The sequence below is a fragment of the Nansenia antarctica genome, assembly GCF_963989245.1.
Source record: "Nansenia antarctica genome assembly, chromosome: 4".
In the NCBI taxonomy this organism is placed as follows: domain Eukaryota; kingdom Metazoa; phylum Chordata; class Actinopteri; order Argentiniformes; family Microstomatidae; genus Nansenia; species Nansenia antarctica.
In genome coordinates this window covers 73,284,576-73,302,066 of record NC_137689.1, presented here as the reverse complement: position 1 = coordinate 73,302,066, position 17,491 = coordinate 73,284,576, and positions in this window count along the sequence as shown.

The window sequence follows — 17,491 nt, the reverse complement described above, 5'->3', positions numbered from 1 at the left end:
CCCCCTCTCTCTCTCTCTCTCTCTCTCTCTCTCTCTCTCTCTCTCTCATAATAGATGTTGTTCATGTGACAACTGCCATCTCACATCTTCCCATGATCACAAGCTGAACTGGGTGTCACATCCTCACAGCCAGTGGGCTTATGTGAGTGTGTGTGTGTGTGTGTGTGTGTGTGTGTGTGTGTGTGAGTGAGTCTGTGACACACTATCCTATCGCTTTGGGGACTTAATTATTATTGTTGTCAGAGTTCAAAGAGTGGCATTCTTTTGAGCCTTACATCTTTCAGTCGATGGCACATGATGGTGTCTTCCGCAGCGAAAGACTTAAAAGAAGAATCTAATCTGAACCATAACTAGCTGTCAGTGATGCTGAAAGGTGAGGATTACGATCGTTACTCCGTAAGCCTGATATCTGCCGCGTGATTATGCTTCCATCAAAAAGACCTTGCTTGACGTGATGACATGCTAGCTTTGATACGCTAGCCTTAAAGACCTTAGGGTCTTTCGCTTGTGGAAGTGTGTGTGTGTGTGTCTGTGGGTGTGGTGTGTGTGTGTGTGTGTGTGTGTGTGTGTGTGGGGGGGTGTGTGTGTGTGTGTGTGTGTGTGAGTGTGTGTGTGTGTCTGTGTCTGTGTGTGTGTCTGTGTGAGTGTGTGTGTGTGTCTGTGTGTCTGTACTAGTGTGTCTGTGTGTGTGTGTGTGTGTGTGTGTGTGTGTGTGTGTGTGTGTGTGTGTGTGTGTCTGTGTGTGTCTGTTTCTGTGTGTCTGTGTGTGTGTATTGATCGAAGTGTGAGGCTAGGTATACACAGTAAAATAAAATAACTCAGGAGTCCATTCCACCAGTCCTCTGTTTATGATCCCGTTAAGTTAATTCATGATGAAATAATCTGCAAAACTATTATTGATCTAGGGCGTTATCCTCTGACCCGGTTCTATCTGATTATCTGTTTCCCTTAACCCTCTCCCATCAGGTCAGCCTAATAAAAATAAGTACTTCCTATTGTCTGTGAAGGTTGGGCCAGAGGGAGAATGTGTGTATTATTATTAACACCGGATCAATTTTCTTTCAGTGTGTGGCTGGTTATGTTGGTTACCTGGGAGGTATTCCATCAATGTTGCTAAAGGAAAATCCAGGCTTATTTTGATAAAGAGACTTCTTATTAAAACATCTGGGCTTATTTTTGATATGTGACACGTTCTAATGCTTTGGTCCGGGATGTGTCGGGATCTGATGTAATCAGGGACGCGGGAAGGGGGGTGCTGAGGGTGCTGCAGCACCCCCTAGCGGCAGGCAGAAGGAGCTCCTCCTGCCTGAATTAAAAAAATAAAAATATTATTCAAACAATAATTTAAAACAATATAATAACTATTGTTGCTTTTGGGAATAAAAATAAATGTGTTTTTTGTAATAAATGTAAAAATGTGTTTGTTAGTTTTAATGTTAGTGATCACATGGTCATATCTTGCTAGGGAATCTCTGAGTTCTTTAGCAAAAATGCTAAATCAGCCAGAACAATTGAAGTGGAGTTGGAAGAAGATGCTGAGCTTAACAACACTCCCATTAATGCTCTACTGTCGGACGTTGTTGAGAAAGAGCAACAGACGGCCAGAAACGTATTAGAACTGATATTCAGATCCATCCGATTCTTCGGCAGCGAAGGGCTTCCGTTAAGAGGCAATAACAATCGACATGGAGTGCTGTCTGTAATAATGGTCAACATCATGTTTGTGGACATTGTGGGACACTGTGAGCTGAGTGGAAATTACTGTAAATTCCAACACATTGTTGGTAAAATATTTAACGTTACGTCTTTGTAGTGTGTGGGTGCGTGCGTGCTTAACTATTATTGCCCGTGCATTGGGGCCCGTCGTTATGCCACTGTGTGCGTGTGAGCGAACGAGCAATCAGCGAGAGGTAGGGAGGGAGGGAGGGAGAGAAATCGTTATAATTTTTTCCCTGGCAATTTTTTCCCCTGTAGCGTATATAGACAGCACCTCAGCACCCCCAGTCAAAATACCTTCCCTCGTGCCTGGATGTAATGATCTGACTTTTCTTTCGAAAAATGTGAATACATTTCCGCGTTGTTGAAAATCAACGACACGTCGCTAGTCAACTAACGCAGCTTGTTTTGTGAGCCTGCTAACAATGTAAAGTAGTGTTCTAGTTAACTAGGTAGCAGTGGGGATTACTCACCCAATCCATTGCGTTGTTGCAGCATTTTGGCTTGACTAGCGAGTTTGTGTTGTGATTTTCAACAACGTGGAAACGTAGTTCCGTGTTTCAAAAGACACGTCAGAACATTTTGATGGGTTGCCGACATGCGGAACAAAGCATGAGAATGTGTTACAAATCTCATGAGATTCATCAAAAACAAGCCTGGATCTTCCTTTAGCGACGTTGATGGAATACCCCCCTGGTGCCTTTATATGTTTCTCAGACAGAGTGAGTATGAGTATCCTCTTAAATCTGCTGCCACCTCTGCTAATACAACAATTGAATTAAACACATTTTTATTTGAACCGTAACAAACACTTTCATTAACAGAGTAATTGACTAATTAACAGAAAGGTCTTTCTTCAGTCATGACAACTAGGCCGAATTACGGCATGCAGTTAAAAACAATCCCATATTAAAGCCAGTTTTATGTCAGTTTGTTATCATACATGCAGAGACGACCTAACTGTCATCTATTTAAGTAGAACAGAATTAGAACCGACAAGGACAATTAAACCATCTCACATCTCAGAGACAAAAACACCTTCGATGTGAGAGCACCTTGAATCAACGTGAGAGAAAATACCTTTCAGACTGTTAGGATATATGTTTTTCAAAGGGTTTTATTGTTCATTTCTTCTAGCACCAGTTAGTTAGATATCGTATCAGTTTTCCTGTTTTAATAGACACATTATCAGTATGGTACCCTACACAAGACCAATTCATAAGGTATTAGGGAGTTACTGACTTTTAGAACCATTATAATCAAGGCCATTAGGTATTACATCATAGTGGCAAAAAGGGGAAGGACTCTGGGCTTTCTAAACGTATATAATATCATGTAAAATCTGAAGCGAACAACCTCGCCTCCTGAGACCGCCTCAGGAGTTAGGTCCAACTGATGCATCTCTGTACTCTATGTGTAATTTTCAATAAATATACCGAGTGTGCATTAGAGGAACTTCTCTCCTCTTTCTTGGGGCAGTCGACAAAAGAACCGGATCTGTTTTATTCTAACAATACGCTCGTTCTAAAAGCAGGAAGATACGACCCGCCGATTACTAAAAGAAGCCTCGTATCCACGTTGGCCTTTGAAAACACAGCGACCTAAAAACCAGCGACTCCAGGAAATAAATCTTCAATAAAAAAACCTGTGGAGATGTCAGCGTTAAACAAGGAGCGCGGAGATAAGGAGCGGGGAGACGGGGGGGGGTTGCGGTACAGTGGTTTGTCAGTCGCTGAACAGCTTGTGTGGAATTCAACCATGTAAATTGAGACCACATAACACCCTATTAACTCTCTGTTCACTTCCCCAATCATGGCTGTCAGTGTGCCATCCATGCAGCCAGCTCCTCTGCAATAAGTTGTCAGCTGGAAATGCATACTGTTGCCATCTCACAGAGACATACATCTATATTCCAGTGGGTCCCCTACGTCGGAGCTTGTTATGACAATCAATATGGATAAGAAATAACAAAGGTACAATGTCGGGGTAATAAGGAATCACGCTGATACTCCACTGAGAACGGTATTGAACCAATAAGTCTGCTCCTGCTTAGCTTCGATAATTGGTTTTCTGAGAGCACTCGATATAGCAATATGACTACGGAGAACGTGAAGTATTCAATTAGTCACACCGCACCACACCACTACCAGGGTGGTTTCTACCCTTACTGTATATCAGTCTGAGTATACTGGATTAGATTCAACCCACGAAATGGATGTTTTGCTCTAGGCACAGGGTCAGAGCCATAGGCAGCGCCCCTGGAGCAATTAGGGGTTACGTGCCTTGCTCAAGGGCAGAACAGCAGTGGTAGTAGGCACCTTAGATATGATGCCAGCAACCCTCCAGTCACCAGCTCACATGCAGCTCCCTCCTGAGGCGGGGATGGAACCAGCGACCTTCCGATTGCTAGCTGGCCTCTGTAATGTCTAGACTACCTGCCTTTCTAACCTCTAGACTACCTGCCTCTCTAACCTCTAGACTACTTGCCTCTCTAACCTCTAGACTACCTGACCTCTCTAACCTCTAGACTACCTGCCTCTCTAACCTCTAGACTACCTGCCTCTCTAAACTCTAGACTACCTGCCTCTCTAACCTCTAGACTACCTGCCTCTCTAACCTCTAGACTACCTGACCTCTCTAACCTCTAGGCTACCTGCCTCTCTAACCTCTAGGCTACCTGACCTCTCTAACCTCTAGACTACCTGCCTCTCTAACCTCTAGGCTACCTGCCTCTCTAACCTCTAGGCTACCTGACCTCTCTAACCTCTAGGCTACCTGCCTCTCTAACCTCTAGACTACCTGCCTCTCTAACCTCTAGACTACCTGCCTCTCTAACCTCTAGACTACCTGACCTCTCTAACCTCTAGACTACCTGCCTCTCTAACCTCTAGACTACCTGACCTCTCTAACCTCTAGACTACCTGCCTCTCTAACCTCTAGACTACCTGCCTCTCTAACCTCTAGGCTACCTGCCTCTCTATACTCTAGACTACCTGACCTCTCTAACCTCTAGACTACCTGCCTCTCTAACCTCTAGACTACCTGCCTCTCTAACCTCTGAGTATATCAGTCTGAGTATAGTACCGGTTTTCGTCAGTCACGGTAGACTCGACTGTGATGTTTTTCTGTATGTTTGATATTAAGCCCACTGTGTTGGGAAGACTCGCAAGATAGCAAGACCCCTGTGCTGACTGTCAAAGTTCTGTAGAGAGAGGAAGGTGAGCAGGATACTGCACCCAACGCGTCTCATGTTTCTTGAGTGCGATTCTTCTGTCTTCGTTTTGAAGTCGGGGTCGACCTCTTTAAAGATTTACAGTCAGACAACGGAAATGTACTGTTCTGTCCGCAGTCTTCATGGGAACTGCAGTCTTAGTCTATTATTGTGCTCGCTGCTCTCTCTCTCTCTCTCTCTCCCTCTCCCTCTCCCTCTCCCCCTCTCCCCCTCTCTCTCTATCCCTGTCCCTGTCTCTCTCACTGACTTTCTCCCTCTCTCTCTCTCTCTCCCTCTCCCCCTCTCTCTCTATGTCCCTGTCCCTGTCTCTCTCTCTCTCTCTGTCTGTCCCTGTCTCTCTCACTGTCTCTCTTCCTCACTGTCTCTCTCCCTCTCTCTCTCTCTCTGTCTCTACCTCTCTCTCTCCCTCTCCCACTCTCCCCCTCTCCCTCTCTCTCTGTCCCTGTCCCTGTCTCTCTCACTGTCTTCCTCCCTCTCTCTCTGTCTCTCTCTTTCTGTCTCTCTCTCTCTGTCCCTGTCTCTGTCTCCCTCTCTCTCTCTCTCTCTCTCTCTCTCTCTCTCTCTCTCTCTCTCTCTCTCTCTCTCTCTCTCTCTCTCTCTCTCTCTCTCTAACTCAGTCATCTGGGCCCTCAGGGGGGAGTGAAGGGGTCTTAAACGGCTCGCCTACCTTTCCGTAAGCGGATTTATGCACAGTTATTAACAAGCCAATAAGTTGAAGACGAAAGCAGCGGTACGCCAGTGCACACGGTTGAACAGGGAGAGGGAGAGACTCACTTGAACAGGCCTAATATTCAATCATTTCCTGTCATTTTGATAAGTTCGGCAAAAACACTGGCGTAATAGCTTTTTCAACATGTTCCTTCACACTGTTTGCACAACCCAATCTCTGGAATTAATAGAATAACAGACCCAGCTGTTCTCATTCTGCGGGTTTGTGTTTGGGAGATTCAATTAGACTTGCAAACATTATTATTTACTATGACTAATAATGACTTACCGTGTGGCTATGTACCCAACTTTGTGGAGAAATTGAGCCATCAAATCCATTGGCAATTATTACTGGACTGAGGGCCCCCGGGGTGAAATTTCACTTCTGATCTCCATGGAAACTGCTAGGGAGAGCTAGCGAGCGCGCTAGCTTGGTTCTGACCCTTGGTTAATGCAAAAAAAGTGAAATAGGAAACCACAAAATATTACTAAATCCAATTAATATTCCCTCAGACGTCTGAATGTTTTTTCTCCTACAGAATGTGAGGAGAATGTCTGAATAAAAGAGTGCAATGACTCGCTAGATATCCTAAAAAAAACATCCAACTGTCACATGGAAATCACACTATAATTCCCTAACAAATGCCAAACAATCATAGACGCTGCTAATGATTTATGAGTACACAATAAGCCCACACTTTACTAAACCACATGTGAATTAATTGTGATCGTTTTTATTGTAATTATTGTAATAACTTTTTAAGATTCGATAGAGTAGAATGACTGTTTTTGACTTTCAGTCAGAACACTTCCTGGTTGTTTCCATGGCACTATATAAATCAGGGTAGGGGTTTGGCAAACCTTGGGGATTCAGGCTGAGAGCCCATCCATCAGTCCCCCCATCCATCAGCCAGCACACAGCACCTGACTCCAGACTGGTGGTGCCCTGGGGCCTTTAGCCTTTGTAATATGGAGCTTTGGGGGGGGGGTACTGCTTTGTTCTGTCATCGATCTCCCTGCGCCTCCCATACAGTGTCACTGCACCGAGACAAAGGAAATCCCAATCCCAATTCAAAATATTCTTCTTCTTCTTCATATATTGAAGAAGAAGAAGAAGAGGAAGAAGAAGGAGAAGAAGAGGAAGAAGAAGGAGGAGAAGAAAAAGAAAAAGAAAAAGAAGAAGAAGAAGAAGAAGAAGAATACATTTTATTTATAAAAGCACTTTACATATAAAATCTCAGAGTGCTACAATTAAACACAGTAAGATAAAGCAAAAAACATTCAATTAAAAGGCTAAAAAAAGGCTCTATTAAAAAGGTGGGTTTTAAGGCCTCGTTTAAAAGCATCCACAGACTGTGGTGCCCTTAGGTGGTCAGGGAGACCATTCCACAGCCTGGGAGCAGCCGAGCAGAAGGCCCGATCTCCCATGGTGCGGAGCTTGGTCCTGGGGGTCTTGAGGAGGTTGGTGGCAGTAGAACGGAGGGTGCGTGAGGAGGTCTGAGGGGTATGGAGGAGTTCCTTGAGGTAGGGGGTGGCAGTTCCATGGATGCACTGGTGGGTGAGGAGGGAGACCTTGAATTCATTTCTGAGGGAGACGGGGAGCCAGTGAAGTGATTTGAGGATGGGGGTGATGTGATCATATTTGCGCACCCTCATCAGGATCCTAGCAGCGCTGTTCTGGATGTATTGAAGTTTCTGGAGGCAGCTGCTAGGAATCCCGATGAGGAGTGTGTTACAGTAGTCCAGTCTGGAGGAGACAAAGGCGTGGACGAGCTTCTCTGCATCTGCCAGAGTGAGTGCAGGACGGAGTTTGGCAATGTTCCTTAAGTGAAAAAAAGCTGTTTTGGATATATGTTTGATGTGGGTCTCGTAGGTGAGGTGAGGGTCCATTTTTACGCCCAGGTTGGTAACAGATGAGGAGAGGGGAATGTTCTGGCCAGAGAAGGTGATGCTGGTGATGGTGGATGACCGGACCTGGTGTGGTGTGCCGACTAGGATGGCTTCAGTCTTGGAGCTGTTGAGTTGTAGGAAGTTGAGCTTCATCCACGCCTCTATCTCCTCCAGGCAGGTGGTTAGTGTGGATAGTGGCAGGGGTGCAGAGGAGGTGGGGTTGACTCTGAGGTAGAGCTGTGTGTCATCCGCATAGCAATGAAATGACATGACAAGAAGAAGGAGAAGGAGAAGAAGAAGGAGAAGGAGAAGGAGAAGAAGAAGAAGAAGAAGAAGAAGAAGGAGAAGGAGAAGGAGAAGAAGGAGAAGGAGAAGAAGAAGAAGAAGAAGAAGGAGAAGAAGGAGAAGGAGAAGGAGAAGGAGAAGGAGAAGGAGAAGAAGAAGAAGAAGAAGAAGAAGGAGAAGGAGAAGGAGAAGGAGAAGGAGAAGGAGAAGGAGAAGGAGAAGGAGAAGGAGAAGGAGAAGGAGAAGGAGAAGGAGAAGGAGAAAGAGAAGAAGGAGAAGGAGAAGGAGAAGGAGAAGGAGAAGGAGAAGGAGAAGGAGAAGGAGAAGAAGAAGAAATGAAGTATGCCAAACCATCAGCTTGACTGGCAGCACTCCAGACTGAGGTGAACAGAAGGAGGGTTTGTTTCACCTGAGGTAACACTGGGCGGCTGTGGCTCAGGAGGTAGAGCCGGCATCTAATGATCGCAAGGTCGGCAGATCGCCGGTTCGGGCCCTGGCTGGCCACATGTTGAAGTGTCCTTGGGCAAGACACTGAACCCCAAATTGCTCCCAGTGAGCGGGTGAATGTGTGTGTGAACGGGTGAATGAGAGGCCGTTGTAAAGCGCTTTGGAATAAGGCGTTATATATAAGTTCAGTCCATTTTAAGGCTGTACTGTATGCTATTGTTGCTGATACATAACGTAGTAGAGTTGTGAATGAGTCATGTGCTGAAATTAAGAAATGTAACTGTCGATAGTAACATTTGTAAAGACAGTAACGAAAAAATTAAATTATTCATTATGAACCCTAAAATAATTACTCGTACTTAATAATGACTTTTTTTGTCAGTGTGTTCAGCTTTGGACCCATCAGAGCATTTCATTTCAAATCTGACTAAAATAGGCGAAGGAGTAATTCTAGATAACATCCAATTAAATAATTATTGTGAAGTGTCCCATTCAATTAGGGAAAAATAATTGCTTTCAATCAGCAGGAATCCATCACATCTTTACCACCCTATGAACACATACAAAGACAGAAATTAATGAAAAAAATCATTAATTAATAAGATCTCAGATCAGCAGGGTGTAACAAGAAACTGGTGCTTAGTCCCTATAGCACGGCGCTAACAACACTTAGGTTGTGGGTTCGATTCCCGCTGGGACCATGTATACTCAAACACAGTGGCGGACTCAGGGTGTTTGAAGGGCAGGGGCGAAAAGAAAAAAAGGGCACCTACTGCACAACATGGGACCCCATCAGTGCACATGGTCAAGTTTAGACCATTGGAAGGGCAGCCAATAGGGCACATCCTCTAATTTTGCCACTCAAAAGGGCACTTTAGTGCGACGTTTTTCAACTCTGGGGGCACATGGTCAGGTTTAGACCATTGGAGGGGCACCAATAGGGCACGTCCTCTCATTTTCGCCACTCAAAAGGGCATTTCTGCCACTCAAAAGGGCACTTAAGAGAGACGGTTTTTCAACCATGGGGGCACCAAGAGGGGCGGTCGCCCCCCCTGCCCCCCCCCCCCCGAGTCCGCCAGTGCTCAAACATGTATGCACTCACTGTAATGTACTATAAGTGGCTTTTGGGTAAAAGCATCTGCTAAATGGCGAATATTCAGAAACACATAAAGCAACAGGGGATGAAAACAGTTAGGAAGACAACCTTGAAGATGGTTGAAATCACCGGCTAATAGATTCAAACATGCCCTTCTCTCTGTCAGTCTCTCCCAGGTACAGCATCAGCCTTATTGCCCATAATTGCTTTCTTGACAAGCACCACAATTTGATTTGCAACAGATTGCATAGACATTGATCTGCATTGCTCATTTATTCTGAGGAAGGTTAGAAAACACATTTTGAATCTCTCATTTTAATATATTACCCTACCCCTAACCAATCAAGAATGTTCACCTATAATATCAAAATCATAGTCTTAGCTTAACAGGAGAGTCGTCACAAAAAAAAAAAGGGTTTTCATTAGTGGTGTAATAATCTATCCATATTTCTTCCTCCAAGCTTTTGTTCAAGTAAAATGTCTGATTAATATGATCCCCATGTAATAGCCCTCATATAATCTGCAAACCCAGAATTAAGGCTACGGAAATGTAATCCTTTTTTTCTTCTTCTTTCTTCTTCTTCTGTTCACAGAAGGGGAACAAAAAACATCCAGTTTCTATTCTTCCATCCTGGGCGATTATAACTTTCTTCTTTTTCCAATTAAAGTGGAGCGCTGGTAGGTAGGGGAAGCATAGAGGGACATTTCCAATAAGAAAGGTCGGGTCCTCTCCTGGTGGACTCTGGGCTGATTGGAAGGACTCAGTAATCACTCTTCTCTATCAGATCCCTCTCTGCCCCACCACCATGTGGTCTCAGCGGGCTGTGATCCAATCAGACTCCAGTCTCTCATATTGATCAATTAGACTCACCAGAGACGGGACGTAAGCAGTGGCCGCGAGCATGAGAAAGATGAGAGGCAAAACAAAAATCTATTTTTCAATTCTGCATTGTGAGTAATGGTTTGCTTTCTCTCTCTCTCTCTCTCTCTCTCTCTCTCTCTCTCTCTCTCTCTCTCTCTCTCTCTCTGTCTCTCTCTCTGTCTCTCTCTCTGTTTCCCGGCAGAAAGCCATTCTCTTGACCCGTTGTTTTGTGCCGGAGAGAATTCAGCCTTTGGTCCTCAATCAAAACAAGACAACCAACCATGATTGAGCTACACAGGGACGGGGGATGATTCACTGAGAAGACAATCAATGTCATTTCGGGCCCATTTCCCTTCCACGGTGACAGAGATTCACACACGCCGATGCTTACGCCATCGTTCTGTTGACAGTCGGATTGGACAGTTGGATTGTCGGTTTATATTTAAAACCCCTCTCTGCACCCACCCACAGGCGTGTTTAACTATTAGTTAGCCATAGTTATCGAATTCAATTCCCAAGTGATAAAATACAAGATGGCCGTATCTTTATGTGTGTGTGTGTGTGTGTGTGTCAGTTTGAGAAAACAAACCTTGCCTCCCATGTCCCGCCCCCTTCTAACGTGGAACCACCTGATTGGCTGTGAGCCCCCACTGAGCATGATTGGCGTCTGTTGTTGTTGAATGGGAGGAGACAGAAGGTCACAGCGCTGCCAGTGACTCAGCAGTTTATAGAGCAGTCCTAAACAAACGTATTAACCAAGTACATAGAGTACTACACAGGACATCGCTGGCTCAAGACTCAGTTGTAGCAAGATGGCCGACTACACCTCCTAGGTTTAGACAGGTGGAGTGACGACCGTCTTTGTCTCAGCCACATTTTAACACATTTAAATTACAAACATGGCTGGAGCCGTCGACAAGAGTACAAGGAGATCTTAGAAACGTTCATGTCCACAGTGCAGAAAAAAAACATAATAATAATAATAATAATAACACTAATAATAATAATAATAATAATAATAATAATAACAATAATAATAATAATTCTTCCTTCCTCTATCATTTTTTACTGCCAATGGCCTCTGGCCCCTGAGCATTGATGACTTTTCCTTGCGATGACTGATGGATAGATGATTCACTTACTTACTGACACAAGTACTTGTTGTTAGAAGTCGCTTTGGATAAAGGCGTCTGCTAAATGCCCAACAATGTAAAATGTAACTGGTAGTGAACTCTCTATGATCACCTCGGCGTCTGATGGAGTCCGTCCCACTCAGACTCCGACGTGACGACGTTGTTAGAAATCAAAGTACTGTTCTGGGTTTGGAGATTCAGCTTCTTCTGATCCCCCGCTCATGTCAGCTGTCATTAGACAACCTGTTTCTTCAAGCAAGTCATCTGCCAGTTATAAAATTCATTCCGTTCCATATTTAGCAATTATGTTCGGATGTGTTTGTACTGTCAGAAATCATAGTGAACCCAGAAACATCCCACTGATTTCCCCTCCTCCCCCCTCCTCCTCCTCTCCTCCTCTCCTCTCTCTCTCTCTTTCTCTCCAAGCTGATTAATCCTCCCCACAGCAGATCTATCAATCATAGGACTATCGAGAGGCTGCTGTCAGCCATTACATTGCCGGGAGGTTTGGCTGACAGCCAAGACGCTCCTCCAATGTGCACAGGGAGAAGACAATGACAATGAATCAATGGACACTATTCTAAAACTAAAACTAAGTGTTTATTGTATTTTTAATCACCTCCACCTCACATCCAGCCTTCAGCCTCTGGTGGCTGGGTGGATAGCCTTACCTGTGGGGGGTCTGATAAATAATGGGCTCCCTGCCAATATTATATAAGAAGAAGAAGAAGAAGAAGAATGTTTTTGATTTTTTTGGGGCTCTAGGCAACAGGGTCAGCCAGAGCCGGCGCCCGGAGCCAGAGTAATTAGGGGGTTAAGTGCCTTGCTCGAGGGCACATGCAGCTCCCGCTGAGGCAGGGGCTCGAACCAGGGACCTTTCCGATTGCTAGCCTAGCTTGGCTTCTGTAACCTCTAGGCTAGCAGGGAGCTAGACAGAGCAGGGAGCTACTATATACACCCAATCACGACAAACGTAGGTGTATTGTGTTGCCATTTACATCCAGTAGCTAAATGGTTAAACTGACACGAGTGTCCTGACTGAACTGGAAACACTGACTGGAAAGGGTGAGAAACAAAAAAATGCATTGTGTGTTAACACTAGAACAGCCGTGCCTTTTTTTACCTACTATAAGAGCCGCCTCAGGGGGTTCAAACGACCATTGTCTTTCCAATGGTAAGCTGCTACTTACACACAACGACCACTAGTCGGCGCGTCTTGTAAATTAGCCTCAGAAAAACCTCAAAATAGCTTCATACTAACTTATCCTGATGTGATTTTGAAAATGTAAGGATACAGGGTGGAGGAACGTACGTATCTAGGAAAAGATCATGAAAGGAGGGTCCCGAAATTTGATGGAGTGCAAAGATATAACGTTTATTTTACTCACGTAAAAGACATGGCTGTTCTAGTGTTTTAACTGCTTTGGTTTAAAAAAAAAAAAAAATCATCATAATTCTACATGACCGTGTGCTGCTAATGACACAATTATGTATTCGTCATGTTGCGAAGCGTGTGGATCTCCACTGGGTCCACGGGCCCGGTAAGTGGGTGGTTCTGTAACTAATGGTAGGCAGTACTCCTGAGGGAGGTAGCGGTTGTGTCCATCGGGCTTAATTGCTGAAGATAATGGCTCAATTAGCTTAGCGTGCTCTGTCAAACGAGTTAACAAAATCACCAGGCGGGCCTCTCTGGACCAATCTATTTTATTTTCATCTGGGAGAAAGAAAAAATAATTAAATGCAGCCACTTTTTTCCCCCAGAAAATGTAAAAATGTAATGATCCGATTTTTTTTCAGTTGATTTTTCGAGCAACTCTCATGAGCTTGTTTCCAAAGGAACCCTTTGTAGACTGCCATACGCAATGATACTCTTTAATATGAATGTGCGGGGGGAAAGGTTCAGTGTGGTTGAGAGCTCGGTTGTATAACCGTCAAAGGAGGGAAGGGATATAGCTAGCGTGCTTAGGCTCAGCCGTTATACACCATCTCATGAGAGAGATGGTGAATTTCTCATATCCAAAACTACCGCTTTGTTCACCCTTTTGAGGGAAAAGTGGTTACTGCGAGCAGTAAGTGTCTGTTTGAAGAGAGGGACGTGTTTGTCATCGGTGATCGTGAGTTCATATCACGTCAGAACAAAACACTTGTCTTGAAATTAGATTATCTGTTAGTACAGGGATACAGAGGGAGGGAGGGAAGGAGGGAGAGAGGGAGAGAGGGAAAGAGAGAGAGGGAAAGGGAGAGAGAGGGAGAGAAAGGGAGGGAGAGGGAGAGAGAGAGGGGGAGATGGGGGGAGAGGGAGAGAGGGATAGGGAGAGGGAGAGAGAGAGAGGGAAAGGGAGAGAGAGGGAGAGAGAGAAGGAGAGGGAGAGAGAGAGATGGGGGAGAGAGGGAGAGGGAGAGAGAGGGAGGGAGAGGAACTGAAGTTGACATGCACGTTGACGTGCCACTGCAGACATATATATTTCTTTTTATATTCACTTTATGTTCTTATTCCTGTTGTAAAGCACTTTGAGCTGCATTTCTTGTATGAAAGGTGCTATATAAATAAAACTTTACTTACGGTACTTACTTACTTACTAACCTTTTTCACAGAAAGTCCTTGAAACAACATGGATGTTTACTTCCCACAGGCATTTCACTTTGACAGGAGGAGGTTGAAGAATGAAGAGGATAAAGACTTGTAGGTTATATTTAGTCATCTTTTAGCACGACTGTCACAATATTACATTGATGCTTAGCATTCTCTTGGTTTATGGGTTAGGGTTTACAAAAGGCGCTATATAAATAAATATATAATATATATATAAATAAAGGACAAAATGAGAATAGCACATCAATGTAATATAATAAACACATAAAATAAGACCAACAGACTGTTGGAAACGAATGAAAGTTTCACACAATAAGTAAATGGACTGCCCTTATCCAAAGCGCTTTACAACGGCGTCTCGTTCACCCGTTCACACACACATTCACACACCCATGGCGGCAAGCTACCATGCAAGGCGCCGGCCGGCCCGCTCACTGGGAGCAATTTGGGGTTCAGTGTCTTGCCCAAGGACACTTCGACCACCCCCGCCAGGCAGGGCTCGAACCGCCGATCTGCCAACCTTGCGATCATTAGACGGTGGCTCTACCTCCTGCTCCACAGCCGCCTCTATAAGTCTTTAGGTTATGTGTGTCTAGGACGCACGGGGAGAGTGGCGCCTTACAGGCCTGAACCAGAACTCAGAGAAGAAGGCAGCGCAGCTTCCTCCTTGAATACCTTTCCCAACAGTCAACATCCCAGACAACCGACACAAAGGCGTAGGATTTACAAACGTTATCAACAGTCCAGGCACGCCACCCAGGATGTCCACCAGACAAGCCCATTGTGCCGTAATTAGGCTGCACCAGTCTGAGAGAGGAGGGCATTGATCACCGTTCACAATAGAAGATCAACCAGCGCTGTCGTTGTCTCTGCCACAGGTAAACACATTTAATTAGTAAGCCAGAGGTAAACGGCTTGCTTTCCCCCCCCACACATGCACACACACACACACACACACACACACACACACACACACACGCACACACACACACACACACACACACACACACACACACACACACACAACTACATTACCTCCTCCACCACCAAACTAAAAAGTGAGACGTTTGAGCCATTGTGTATAGGCTAGGCTTCATTATGCTAATCAAGGTGAAGAAAACCAACAGACAAAGCCTTTCACTGAGTGAAATGCCAACACTCAATAACTCAATAAAATACTAATAAATAAATAAATAAATAACCCATGGCCATCTCCTGCAGCTATCCTTTTATTTTTCAATTATGCTAATAGCACTGCCAGTAGCTAGCCTTGGGGGATGTAACAATAGACAGCTTTATAAAAGCCCCATTAAGACTAAACCAGCGTATGTCTGGAATATTCATTATTAAACATCATCATTGGGACAAACTATTGTACTGTACGTCAGTTTGTGACTCTTTACTTTTTACTTTACTTTTATTTATTTGTATAGCACTTATTAAGACAGCAGTCACAAAGTGCTTCACAGTACATTTGGTAGAATATTGCATAACACAGCCAGCGTAATTCATAAAAAAGTAAACAAGAATTTCACACAAGCAATAAAACGAATTAAGACTCTGATGTCTCCATGCAGACATATTACCCAGTACACACTAGTAAATGGACTGACTTACTATATAGCGCCTTATTCCAAAGCGATTTACAATGGCCTCTCATTCACCCCGTTCACACACACATTCACACACCAATGGTGATGCAGCAAGCTACCATGCAAGGCGCCGGCCCGCTCATTGGGAGCAATTTGGGTTAGGATTAGGGTTCCGTGTCTTGCCCAAGGTCACCTCGACATGTGGCCAGCCAGGGTTCGAACCGCCAACATGCTGACCTTGCGATCATTAGAGGCCGACTCCACCTCCTAAGCCACAGAAGCCCAACTAGTACAGTATATGATAATAATAATAATAATAATAATAATAATAATAATAATGCATTAGACTTATATAGCGTTTTTCTAGACACTCAAAGACGCTTTACAAACTGAAAAGATTGAGTAGTAATAATAAAAGACACCAAAAAAATTAAATAAGAAAGTATAGGGGCCTAATTAAGGTAGTGCTGGGGGCACATGGGAAGTGGAGGGGGAGAGGGTTAACTGGTGAAGGCAAGCTTGAAGAGGTGGGTTTTGAGGGCCTGTTTAAATGTTTTGATCAACAGGAAATCCCCTTAGATTTAACTCAATTATGAAGTCTGTGAAATGAAGACGCCAACGCAAGCGAATGACCCCTATTAATTCACTTGATAGCGGTTGCGCTTCGATGGAAGCTCTGACAAGTGTTCGTCTTTCTTGATTGCAGTGTTGGCGGTAGACGTCATGTCTCGAGTTGGAGTTGGAAGAGTTGGAAACGGTGTTTCAAGGATTAGACAGTTTACTCATTTACCGAGCCGTACCGTAGCTCCTTATTAAGGGTCATCAAGAACTGTCAAACAAGTCAAGTGAATAATTGTTCAATGTGTAGAGACAGACGTAGACACGTACATTACATTTATGAATTCATTAAACAACGGTACAATTCACACTGTACCTTAGCTTGTCTATGCCAATCTGTCAGCCACATTTTTGTATGTATCTAAATAGCATAGCATACATATTTATATATATATATATATATATATATATATATATATATATATATATATATGTGATTTATATCTGAATACCATGCCTGTTTACATCTCATCTCTGGTTTAGGTTTTGACTGGCAGTAGTCGTGGTACCTTTAGATTAAACCTGTCCGAACTGGTCAGAAGCGGTTATTCTAATCTGTCCTGTTACTCGACACCGGCCGGCGCCTTGCATGGTAGCTTGCCGCCATTGGTGTGTGAATGTGTGTGTGTGAATGGGTGAATGAGAGGATGTTGTAAAGTGCTTTGGATGAAGGCGCTATATAAGTCAGTCCATTTACCAGTTGCCATTACCTGACAGAAGTGCCATATAAGTGCCGATATTTCTGGTCCACGGCTGCTGTATTACCGGAGCCGGTCCAGCGGATGTGTGCTTTCACAGACGCGGCGTCGGCCCCTAACATCTCATCAGAGGTCTGTGGATTTAAACAGCCGTCTTTGCCTCGATTCTCTAGAACTCAACTGAGGCTTGGCCGGGGGGCCACCCACCCCACCACATATTTACCTTTCAATTCCACCAAGCTGCGCTTCACGCTTTATTGCACTTTCTACTCTCCCTAGTCTGAGAGCCAAAGGGTTCATCAGGTCTCTTCCCCCTTTTAGAAAACTAAAGAGAATATCGGTTTCTGTCATGGAGGAGGCTGTGGCTCGCCTCGCTCTGAAAGCACAGAGGAACACTTCACACATCTGCTTAAAACCGCCTCACAGTTATAAAATGAAGTCATCAAATGCCAGGATGCCATTTCGGAAAGCCGGCGCCATCTGTTGAGAGATCCGATCGCCAGGCTGGCGTTTTTTTTTTTTCTTCTGCCTCTTCATTTCACAATAACTTATGTCGCCGATGTTAAGCTGTGTTGTTTTGTAAATAGTCCTCCTCGTGATCAGTCACCGGCGGCTCTGAGA